The 12617-nt window shown below is 46.3% G+C and overlaps 1 protein-coding gene across 4 annotated transcripts in view; it reads right to left on the bottom strand.

The window, feature by feature from the left end:
• The window catches only part of LOC116845662 (myocardin-related transcription factor B), a 232522-nt gene that overhangs the window by 106193 nt on the left and 113712 nt on the right, over positions 1-12617 (bottom strand). The window contains exon 1 of one of the 4 annotated variants that reach the window (XM_032818650.1): positions 10802-10901. The exons of the other annotated variants lie outside the window; for them this stretch is intronic. The gene's annotated coding sequence lies outside the window, so the exon portion shown is untranslated. Of the gene's footprint in view, positions 1-10801; positions 10902-12617 lie in introns of those variants that run through there. 4 annotated transcript variants of the gene reach the window in all.

The following is a 12617-nucleotide window of genomic DNA, read 5'->3' as shown; positions in this document are numbered from 1 at the left end:
AGAGAGAGAGAGAGAGAGAGAGAGAGAGAGAGAGAGAGAGAGAGAGAGTGCGGCGGCCCGGGTTCCCTCCTCGCGGTTTCGTACGTCGCCGCGATTTCTGCGTGTCCGACACACTGTGCGTTGCTGGTACACCGCGGTGTATAACCAAAATACACCTGACAACATCACCGGTAACGATCCCACCGTGTCGCGGAACCAGGTGTTAAGAAACCGGAGCTTCGCTCTCGAGCGAAACGCGCTAGGTGTCAAATTTCATTTGAATAGTGGCGCGAATTCTCTGTTATTCCTTGTCGCTGGAATTCGAATTTCGCAACATAGTTCGATATTTTTAGCTTTTGTAATTATATATAGCGAAATATAATGAACTTAAATAATCGAAACTTAGATAATAATCAAAAAGATAAGCTCATTCTCACTAGAAATTTATCCCATAATCTTCATCAAGTTAATCCCAAGCAGTCATCAATAATAAGGATTATTAACCCTTAAAGAGCGTATACGTTTGATCAGCGAAAACCGTCGCTGTGGCCTGCTGTAGAGTTCCTAGTCAGAGTTAGGGCAAATTCTCTACTGTGTACTCTAATAAGAATCTGATTAATAAGATCCTTATTAATCATTAATATCACTTTATAAAACAGATAATTAATGAACCTGGACAGGACCATAAGTTAAATTTCTAGTCGGGATATTTATTCAATCTTAATGCAATTGCAATTTCCGCGTTTTTCCCATGACACAAGATTCGACGCAAGGATTTTTCTCAGGCTGAGTCCTGAGCGCGGTCAGGACCTTCTATTTCGAGAGATCGTATCTCGAGATCGATCGGATGTCTCCCGTAAATCGGACTCTCGTTGCGTGGCTAATGCTGTCGTTAACGTGTCGCGTTTCGAAAGATTGCGTACACGCGGCTCGCCGCGCGAGCTCACGCCGCGCGGCGGCGGCGGTTGCGTCCGTCTTCGCGTATTACGCTCGGCGGCGTTTGTCCGACGTGATCGGCGCAAACGAGGAGATACGTTCCCGTCCGCTCACGGCGTTTATCTGCGATCTTGCCGATCGTTCGTAAAGGCGCGTCTTTGTACGGACGAGGGTTCGCGATCGTCCCCCGCGCGCGCTCAAGCCGCTTCTACAACGTTGCGCACGATCGACGTCGCAGGCCGTCGCGGTTTCATAGTTTCGACGACGCCTGTTGACGACGTCGAAGCCGCGTACCCTACAGAGCGGAACAGGCCGCCGGCCTTTATGTCTCTGTCGATGTCGTTTTGCAATTGCGGATGACGTCACGACGGCCTGCGAGCCTGCAGGCGTGACTTTCGCGTGTAAACTCATCCCTCGATTTGCGCCTCGACGCGCTTCTTTCAGACGATGTCATTGCGTCTGACATCCCTCGCGAGAACTTCACGGCTCGTACAAAATACATATTAATTTTTGTTTTTGTCCATTCCCTTTTTGTTTCAGAGAGGCATTCCACTTCGAAAAAGTAATTAAAAAATAATTCTTGTTTTTGTATTTAATAATTTGGCACGTACTCTCCCTTTTCACTTCAGGAGATTTTACTTCAAAAAGATTTAAGTAGGCTGAGAGAAAAACATCTAAAAAACAAATATTTATTCTACGGGTACTAATATTTATTTTGCTCAGATAGACTCTTATGATTATCATGAGACATTCGATGATGGAACTTTACAATTCTTATTACATTTCTGAAGTAAATATACTGTATTGAATTAATTATTAAATTTAGGTCATACAATAATATACATTTTTTTATTGTATTGACGCAGTAACAAATTTACTAAAAGTTACACTCAGAGTTTCATATTACATTTAACATGATGTATTGTTTGGGGCAAATTTTGATCACTGTTTTCATATTTTTTAAATCGTTGCTTCTCATAAAAGCAATTGTCTATTCTATTTAAGCAGAAAAATTTAGACTTAATTAAATATGTATTAGTACCCACCGAATGAATATTTTCTTATTTCTCAGATACTTCTTTCTCTCAGTGTGTAACATATGCTATTTCATATAATTTTGCTGTGGAAGAAGCACCTACGCAAATCGAAGAACGGCACGCAAAATCGCACTCGCTTTTGCAAAATCAAACAATTAAGGGCTCTGTTCACAGGTCCAACGCGCGCAGGAAAGACGCAATCAGTCGAAGAATCGTACCGGTACTTCGGGTAATTTCTCTCTCTCTCTCTTTCTCTTGTCGATCGGCAACGTTGGTTGCACAATGGTGTGTGTGCGCGAAGGAGGCTCGACTACGAAAACATCGGGGGACGCGAGGAGATCCATCAATCCGGGACCGGTCAGCGTGTATCGGCGGGACGAGAGTATCGATCGTATCGATCCGGCGCGCTTGTCGAGGCGCGTAGGTACGCGCGAGTCCGACGAAAGTATCGGGATTCCTGTCTGCTCTCCGCTTGACCACCAGAGGCGATTCCCGCGTCTTCTTCCTCGCGCGCCGCTCCTCCTCTTTCTCCTTCGTACTCGCCGCGGATCCAGCTCCGGCTCGCGGACACGATCCGACCGAGATCGCGGACCAGCGGCGACTTTCCCACGACCTCCCGCGCTCGGCTTTTTCAAGCAATCGCGGTGATAACGGCCGCGATTTACGCGCGATTCAAAACAGCTTCGACAGTTGGATCGCCTCGATGAATTTGCAAACGTCGTCGATCATTCGTCGCATTTCTCACTGCGACGGAACTAAAGACCCTCCCGAGCACTCGTATGTTCGCAATTGAGTCACTTGTGAAATTCGTTTATTAGCGGCGCGTCGAGATTAATTGTAAATAGTGTGCCGCGCAATCAACCAAAGAAAACATCGTCATTTATCGTGTCGTTATCTCGCGCGAATCTTACGGCTCGCGCGGATATGAAGCCATAGATTATTCGCCGCGTTTTTTTATTTCGGCGATCGGCGTCCCTCTTCCGATCCGGCGGCATCCTTCGAGAGGATGCGCGATACCTCCTCGATTGAACCTCCTCCTCCGAGAACCGCGCTCGCCGCGATATTAACCCATTAACGTTTATAAATCGTCGCTGAACGGTGCGTGAGTTGCCTACGGAGTGCGTTTCGCGACACGCATTTCCAATGCCGAATATCACGTGGCCCGACAGGGGTGCACCGACTGCGAAAAACTTCTCGCTCGAGAAACTGCGAGACAAATAGATAGTCCCCCGGCTAATCGATTATGTTATACATAGAATTGTACGCTTGCACCAAATTATATTACATTATGTAATATACTTATAAATATGTTGCATAATTATGTTGTATGCACGGAGAAAATACCTGAAAATTTATTTGTGTGTGACATAAAATTTTATTTCACAGAAATCAACTTTATATCTTGCAAATAAATTTTCAAGTGCTTTTTCTATCCAATGTACTATCCAATGTTGTCAGTTATGTAATTAGTATGGTAATTGTACGTTGATTTTATTAGAAATTAATATTTGACACTTTGAAATTAGTTTATGCAGTTAATGTATAATAATGTATTGATATAAATGTGCTGATAAGTGTATTAATATGTAACTATATTATGATTAGGGCAAATTGCCTCACAAATTAACTGTCGATACATTAATATATATTGGGTTGTGTAATTAAACCAGTTTTGAACGCTTTCTACGTAAAATGTAACGTAAAATGTACATTCTTATGTCGTTTCAATTTTACAAAACAATGTATTCGAAGGATGGCGGAAGATCATACTCCAAATCTCGCATGCATTGTTTCATAAACGACATAAAAACACAATCGTTTCATCTTGTCTGAAAAATCCGAAATTACTTGTTACACAAGCCGATATTATAATACGTCAACCAAAAGACTTATATTTTACAGTACAATATTCCTCACACAGGGAAGTTTTCAGGGCTTGATAAGATTTCCAATCCGCGATTGCCTCTAACTTCTTTCGCGGGACGTGTCCGAAACGAGCAAATCCATCACGGACACGCGGTCCGATAAATTTTTTTATAAATCCGTCCCTATTCCACGAAGTGAACGTTAGAAGGGAAGAAAGAAGGAGGAAGAAGAGAGGGATGGGGCCGAAGGGGGGAGCGTAGCGGCCACGTAAGAAGGTGGAAGAGACCGTGTCACGTCTGCGGAACCGCTGCGGAAATGCGCGCTCGTGACCCGGCGAGTGTCACGTGCCGTGGTGTCGTGCCTCGCGACGGACGATTATTTCCCTTTCGCCTTCTTACTACGCTTACAAGCGGTATTATTCGTCGCGCATGGCCGTCCGCGATTACGAGGGTTTCTTCCAGTCTCCGTGAAGGGCTCGGCTCGCGCGCGACGTAAAAATATCGTATTTACCAGTTCCGCGAGTGCGCCTCGTGTGCGCGCGCTTCCTCCAACCGGCTGCTTTGGGAAACGTGTGTTTGTATCGTAACGGCGCGGTTACACGTACCGTCGGCGAGGATGATGCGTCGCAACGAGAGGATGACGTCGCGAGACCTCACCGTGCACAACAGGACGCGACGTGGCGCGGCGCGGAGCCGTCGTAATTAATACGTTGCCGGAAAATACGCTCTTACTTTACTTGCGTCGGATAAAATGAATTATCACCGACAATTATTATCGAGTGAAATACGACAGGAGGGGTCAGGCCGCGAGGTGAGGCGCGTGACAGCCGACAATTATTCCTAATGCGCGCCTCTAAGCTGTGTCTGAGGACGCGCGCGCGCGCGTCAAGAAGACGCGTGTAACACAATGTAACGGAGCGTAGAGCGAGGAGAAAGGCCGTAATTATCCCCCGAGCGGCTTTTCAATCGAATCCAAGATTATTCGGCGAAAGACACTACTCCTTTCCGCGGCTGATTATTGTCTCGTCTAGAGTTTGAAGAATCGAAAGAGAGAAAGAGAGAGAGAGAGAACGTGCACGCAGCGTTTGTCTGTAATAATATCGATAATAATAGGACCGAGATCGAGCGGTCGAGAAAGAAACACAAGACAGGGAGGAAGAAGAAAAGGCGGGCGACGAATTTCCGAGAGACGTGATTAATTATTATCCGCATCCGCGCGGATTAATTAGTGGATCTCGACGAGCGAGACGGCACGTCGAATGCCAAGAGGACGTCGACGACGTCGAGCACAGTGACCGGGAGAAGGAAGAGAGGAGAGCTTAGCCGCGCTACGGGATGTTATTAATCGATCACAGACAGGTACTAATTGTGCCTCTATCGTGTCGAGGAACGAGCTGGGCGCGAGCGCCGCGTTCTACGAGTCAAAGGGTCTCGGCTTCGCTGATTTACGGGTCTCTCCACTTCCCGAGACATTAAATGAGTCGGGTCGCGCCCTTCTGTCCCGTTCCAAACACACGTCGGGCTTGTTTACGGCGATCTCTGGATAGTATCCCGCGGATTCCGCGCATATCCTTGATCTGCTTTCTTCCTCGACATCTTCCATCGACGGAAGTCCATGCCGCGATTAAAACAGACTCATGGAACTCGGTCGTACGTGAACAAGGAAGAATTCGGCAGAAAAGCAGAATACGAAAAGGCAGAAGCCAATCGTGCTGATAAAAAAGCAGAAACGGCTGACTGATCAGATCTGATCACCAACGCGAGTTCTGATTAACTTCTGCCTTTCCGCTTTTCTGCCAAGGTGTGAATTCTGTCGGATAGTCGTGACATTCGCGCCGCGCAAAATACCAGGTACTCGCGAATCGTATCGCCGGCTCTTTGACGGCGCAAGATAAATGCGAGAAACTTTCTGATCGGTTATTCGCCTCCGAAGGAGACGCGATCTCGATCTGAAAGAATCGCGATTGGAAGAAAAAAAGAAAGAGAGAGGGAAGGCATCGCCGGAGACATCACGGTCGGGTAACACTCGCGTCGGGTCTGAGGATGATTCCGGCGCGCTCGGGAGGAGTCCCGATAACGTCAGTGAAATTACAAAGTAACGAAGAAGTTCCATTCGACGTGTGTAATGGGCCGGCGCGGCGCGGCGCTTTCGCACCGCCGATCCTCCGTAACGAATATAACGGCCGCCGTGTAACGCCGCTCTTAAAGATAATGAGCGGTGTGATTGATCGTAAAGGTAATGACCATCGAAGCTCACCCGGCGCGGCCCCGCGCGAGAAAAAAAAGCAAGTCTGTGTTTCGCTCGCTTGCTTTGCCGATTTCGAAAACTCCGCGGGAGGCGGCGGGCGGTTTCTCCGCGCGTTGCGTCCTGTTTCGCACGCGGCGCCGTGCTGTCCGCAGAGATTACGGTTTGCTCGATAACACTTCTATACGTGTTTTTCACGAGCAGAGAAAGAGAGAAAGAGAAAAAAATAGGAGAAAAAAGACGATTTACTTGGGGAATTCGGTACTCAGATAGGCTCTCATGATCGTCACGTTAGACAATGATGAAAACTCTATAAATTGTTTAATTACATTTGTAAGATAAATATACAATATTGCGTAAATCATTAAATCTACATCATGTAATAATGTAATTTTTTTGTTATACACTAAAAAATACATAAAAATTTACTTATGGGATGTAAAATTTATCAGTGATTTTAAGTCTGCTGACACGTCAAAGACAAAATATTTGAAAATTTATTCGTAAGATATAAAATTTATTTCTATTGAAATAAATTTTTATCGCACACACATAAATTTTCAAATATTTTTTCTCAGTGCATACAAATATACATTGAGAAAAAAGTACTTAAAAATTAATTTGTGAGATACAAAGTTTATATACAGAACTCGGCGTTCTCTATTAAATCTCTCAAATCTCTCGTGAAGAGATACCTGCTAGAAATACGCGAAACATGCAGCGAGAGAAAGATTGAGAAAAGAAGCGATATTCGTGTGTAGATGTTCGAATTTACAATGTTGAATAGCTCGACGAAGCCTCACTTCGAATTCGGCCGCGCGGGAATGCTTCTCCGTCGGACAAGCTTCGCACGAGGGCGAGAGTGCTTGGCGTTTACATAGATTAAATTAATTTTCAAACGATCGCGGCGTCCTAAGTGGCGATAATGAGCGACGGAGGCGGGTCCGGAGTGCGACAGACATTTCGTCGGCAGGCACTACACTCGATTAGAAGAGTTAAAAAACGGCGCCGGCACCTTTGAAGATCACGCGGCACTCAGGCTAACCGACGTTATTTATCACACGGTAGATTATTAAATACCGCGGTTACGTAAGTCGCGTCTCTCTTCGTCGCCCCGGTATCTGGAGCGGAGATCAAGATCGATGGAAGGTGGAGAAACGCTAATCGGAACTAATGTACCTACCTATCCACTTTATCTAGCTCACCGTTACTAATTCTTCACTCTTCTCTCTCTCCCCCTTTTTTTCTTAATCCCCGAGATGAGAGAGGAACGCAAAAAAAAGACACGGGACTGGAAACAAAGTGGCCCTCGTGGGAGCAATCCCTCATTAACATTAGATGCATCGTCTTAGCCTTCGCGTCGAAGAAAATTATAAATCGCGCCGGCAAATAAAAACACGAGATTGAACTTATTCGGAATCACGTGGCAGAATGAATAATTGGAGGTGGGATCAAACTTCTCACCAGCGCGGCTCGTTCCAGAGATACGTTACGTCCGAGTACGACGACGTAACCGAGTACCTCACGCCTCTTCTGTAAGAGCGATCGCGTCAAATCGAAGCACACGTTTCCGCGTCCGTACTCGATCGTAATTGGATTTCCGTAAACGAGGCGATAACGTGTTATCTTCCAATCTGCGATATATACTCTTGTCTGGGAAGTCGGCGCGCCGGCTTGATGCAAGACTGCACTTCCCAGACGAAGAGGAGCGAATCTATTCGCTCCACGAATTATCATTCGATTCCGATGAGAGATGATGCGCTCACATGCCGGATAACATTGAAACTCGCTCGCACATATCGACTCGATCCCGTTCCTGCGCGCGGCGCAAAGTGCACCCAACTTATTCAATTGGCCGGCGGCCGTTAACGTAATACAGGTAATCTAGCCGGGCAACCCATCATAATCCGCTCGCTAGGAGGAAAGAAAGCGAGCTCTCGCTCCTTCTCTTTCGTCCGCGACGAGCCGTTCCAGCCCCGGGATCGGTCCGGTAGCGGACGCGCCGGTAGTCGGGGGTTGCTGCGAGGCGCAAGGGAGGATAAGTAGAAGGCAGCGTGGCTGACTATAACGTAGGTGATTTCAGCAGAATTCATGGTTGCTTGATTACGAGTAATAAACCGAGCGTTAAGACAAGATTTATGAGCATCTCCGGGCACCTATAGTCCCTGATCGCCACCCCGGGGCTCAGTTTGTGCGGCCGTTCTTTCACAGCCTCGCAATCCTCGCCACGGGATCTCACCCTCTTCTTACTGCCGACACGGTTTCGAGAGCGCATCGAGAGCGCAGGACAAAATTCACGGAAGGGGGATTCGGGTGATATTTCAATCGCGGTCGCTTGTAAACTTACAGGTGCGCGATCTCTTACAGTCGCGTGTTCCTCAATCCTTTCGTACTTAATAAGTCACGTATGTCTCACGAACGTTAGAGAGTTCAAATACATCATCTTTGCGATATAAAGAAGCTAATAACTGATTTCATTAATTTTTTCACGATGATAATAAAGAAAGTAAGGGAAGGGTTTGTGGAACATACACGCACGCTCCGTGACGACAAAATTTAATTCAACTCGCGACTTCGTCGCAACGCAATTTTTGACGTGGAGGGATCTTTGAACTTTCAGGTATTTACGTTTTGATAGCAATTTTCTCGTGCGGCAGTAAAGCGGTACACGCGCGAATAGAATTATGAAACGATTTCCATGAACGAGAAGTTCTCGAGCGTTGCATGGATTAATTATCGGTTCTGCCTGAAGAACGATATCAAGAGGCGCCGTCGAACTCAGCAATGGCGATTACTCTTCGAGGCACCTAGGTCCATTGCGCGATATCCCCGACACGCTATATGTTACACCGAAGTCAAGGAGCGTCGGTGCTCCCGCCTTTCGCTTGCTCGGCTCGTTAGTAATGAGGAGACCGATATAAATTACCTAACCGCCCTGAAAAGGACCTCGGTGAAGCCCCCTTCGCCGCTGCACTTCGGGATTTCGGCGCGTGTTTTCTGACCGCGAAAATCGCCTCTCTCGCTGTTATTTGTTTATGCAAACGACTCGACCAAGAGCAATGCCCCTCCGCGCGCTAGCACGCTGTCGTTAAACGCGTAATCACTTACCGGAGGGATAATAAGCGCCTTGCCGAGAAACTCGAGCCGAATATTTTCGAGAGGTGCCTCGAAGGAGGAATCGCGCGACCGGGCCCCCGAGTGGTCACAGCTGGGTGGTCGAGGGAACTCTCAGGCGAGCCGGGTAAATAAGTGGAAACGCGTATTTTACGCACAGGAACAACACATACGAGAGCATAAATTATCGATTAATTGGCAAATAACCACTGAATCCGATGATGCGTTCGCGTAGCTTCGCGAGTGCGCGAGCGACGGCGAGCAACGGAGAAAACGTGAGGAGCGTTCTTAGATCGATTACCACAAGCGAGTTCTTCGCTCCCTTGGGTGGTCGCGAACAACGCCGCTGATGAACGGTCGCGTCTTTAGCCGCGAACAAGATCCGCGCTCCTAAGAACGGATCTGCCGACGGGAGCCGACGGAAGCTCAAACTACTTTGAACGTCTAATTATACCGAGTAGTCGACGATGCAATTTTATTTCAAGACATCTGTCGATCTTTTATTTCGGAGAACTTGAAATGGAAAGATTACAACTTAGAATAGAATAAAATAAAAAAATATCTGCGTCGAAATAAAAAGAAATTAAATTTTTCACTATTTAAATTTGTTGACATGGATAATCTTTTTTAATTTTGTTTTCATTTAATATATTGTTTTTATTTATTTTATGATTCAAAATTTCAAATCATGAAAAAATTAAATTTATGAAAAATCTATATTACTTTAATATGGATAATTTTTTTAAAATTTGTGCTTATTCTTTCCATTTCAATTCCATTGAAATAAAGAGTCAACGGATGTCGATTTGAAACAATTTTGAACTTTTATCTCAACGCGAATAATGTTCTCCTGAAGTGACTGTATTCTAACGTGTCTTTCTCGTAATGTACATCTCAGAAAGACGTCTCTCTTTCTTTCACTCCCCGAGGGGTCCTACAAATTATCAACTTCACGCCCCGAAAAATCACCATTCGCCCCTGTACGGGTCGAGTTTGGCGGAGGCCTCTCGTCTAACCTCATTACCGACGATCATACGTTATTTTCCCTCTGTCTTCTTCTTTTCCCCGAGCCGGTCGCTGCTCTCGCCGTTCCGTTCGCGTGGCTCTCGCGAAATCTCACAGAACCCGTATCCGAAGCGGAGGCGTGAGACTCGAAACTCCCATTGCCGCACACGCGCGTGTGTTAGTCGGCCGCTTTAAACTTCACGGGCGAGATTTATCTGCGGCTGTATTATCGGTGCATCGGCGCGCTGGGCTTTTCGTCGTAAACCGCTGAATTTCAACCGTGCGTCTTCGTCGAGAGTTACCGCGAAGACACGTCGCGAAATTATACCTCCCCTGTGAACGAACTGTTCATCGACAGTCTTTTTCTCTTTTATTTATTCTTTTTATAGAACGACAAAATCTCAATTCGCGAGATTCAAGTGAGTTTAAGCGAGTTTTGCATTATCAGAGACACGAATCAGCAGTTACGAGATTCTAGGTTTACACTCCGGAATTTCTACGCTAAAACTAAACCGAGATTCTGAATTTCGACGCGGCTGTATTCTCCATTCGTTCTCAGAAGTCTCGTCAAACTTCCGTTAGAGTCGGAAGCAACTCGTGTAACAAATGATTTGACACACCTGGAAATATATGACGTGTCGTTACCCACGAGTTGACGTCCGGTGTCCTCCCGGCTTCTTGGTCCAGCGTATTGCTCTTAGCTGCACCATCGTGGCAACGGCATTGACACTAACAGCACTGACACTCGCGTAGGTACAACAATTAGATCGGAGAGGTGTCGATTAACGCGATGCCGACAAGAGTCCGATCGAATATGTCAAGACTCGATGGGATTTTTCATCACGCGACGAGAATTTTAACGAATGTGCACTGATAGACGTACTCCGTGTCGCGGTATGCGCGTTGCTCGTCGGCTCGAGACGTAATGACTCGGTCGCGGACAAATACACTACGCGCGCGGCTACCAAAACAAACGGCCTGGGCGACTACAACAATGAACTTTTTCAAAACATTCCGATCCTACGACGCGATTTATGTTATCAGGACCGCATGGTATTTCGGGTGTCTCGAGTCAAACTGGAAAATCTATTGTATTTCTCGACGCCGATCTGTGTCCGCGATATAACGCCCCTTCCTTAGAATTCCTACATTGACCTTTATCTTATACACTTGGAAATTTATCTCTCTATCTACTTGTTTCTCATTTCTTCGGAATCTCTAAATCTTAACGAAATCTTCAACGACAGTAAAAATAGTGATATATTATGTGAAAAGAAAGTTGAAGAAATACAGGATCAAAAATCGAGCGCTACGACGAAAAGACAAGGCGGCGCGGCGTGTGGAACGTGGCTCAGGAGGAGGCGTATTTTCGCGGGGCAAAATAAGAGGCCCGCGAAAGAAGAGCGATGCGTAAAACTTCGCGCTACGTAGAGACCGTCATAAAACCCGGTTGTTGCAAAACCCGGCGTATACCACGGGCGAAATTATAGCCTCTTTAAATAAAGTAAAAAGCGCGGCCATCGAACGACGATTGCTCGTTGAAGCGCGATGCGTGTTTCGAAAGAAGCTGAATTGCAAATTCACACCTACTAGCTAGCTAGCGCGCGCGCGCATGAGAGAGAGAAAGAGAGAAAAAAAGAAAAGAAAGCAGAGTCTAAAAAGTAAACGCCGATGGTAATCTCGTCCCGCATTACCGCTGTAAGACAGCGATTGTTTTGCGAGCGCGCAAATCACTATCCTTCTCAGAGGTCGGCCGAAGACGGCGGGATCGCCTCCACCTTGGAACATCGTGGCTCTTTGAAAGCGAGCCTCGCATAAAGAGATTCTTCTCTCGTGTCGGTTGTGTGTACCGCGAAGAAAATATATTCTCGGGTTTATCACTGCGCGCGTCCTCCTTCGGCCGAGAGTAACATGGAACATTCGTTACATCACGCCTCATCTTCGCGGCTCGCCCCTGAGATAAATATTCGTGTTTCGCGGCGTCCACGCGGAATTTTCGCGCGCCGCAAAAATACCTCTTGTCAGTTCTATCAGCGTCCGGGCGATAAGGGATAACGAAAGGGAGGAAGGGAGAGAACGAGAGAGAGAGAGGGAGCAACGATAAATTAAGCGCGCGCTCTCGAAAATTCCGAAAAATCTAATCGGGAGTTCCTTGAGCGCGAATAATGTGTCTGTCTGAATGAAAAGAATAAAGTACAGCCGATTCTCTAAGGATTCAAATTTAACTGAAACATTCGCTCATATACGAAGTCGGAATCTACTCTAAGCTTGAATGAAGTATTCGCTCTCGCGATTTTGAGTGGCTATATTGAGTGGTGATTTTGAGTGGTGATATATTCACTGTCGCCTATCATACGAAAATACTTCCACTTTTGTCTCGAGCGAGATCCTACATGAAAAAATTGAGAGAGCGGACAGAAGGAATTAAACTACATT

This window comes from Odontomachus brunneus, unplaced genomic scaffold (assembly GCF_010583005.1).
Source record: "Odontomachus brunneus isolate Ranch 3 - 2012 unplaced genomic scaffold, Obru_v1 Obru_scaffold_054, whole genome shotgun sequence".
Taxonomy (NCBI): Eukaryota; Metazoa; Arthropoda; class Insecta; order Hymenoptera; family Formicidae; genus Odontomachus; species Odontomachus brunneus.
This window is presented reverse-complemented; position numbering and strand designations above follow the sequence as displayed.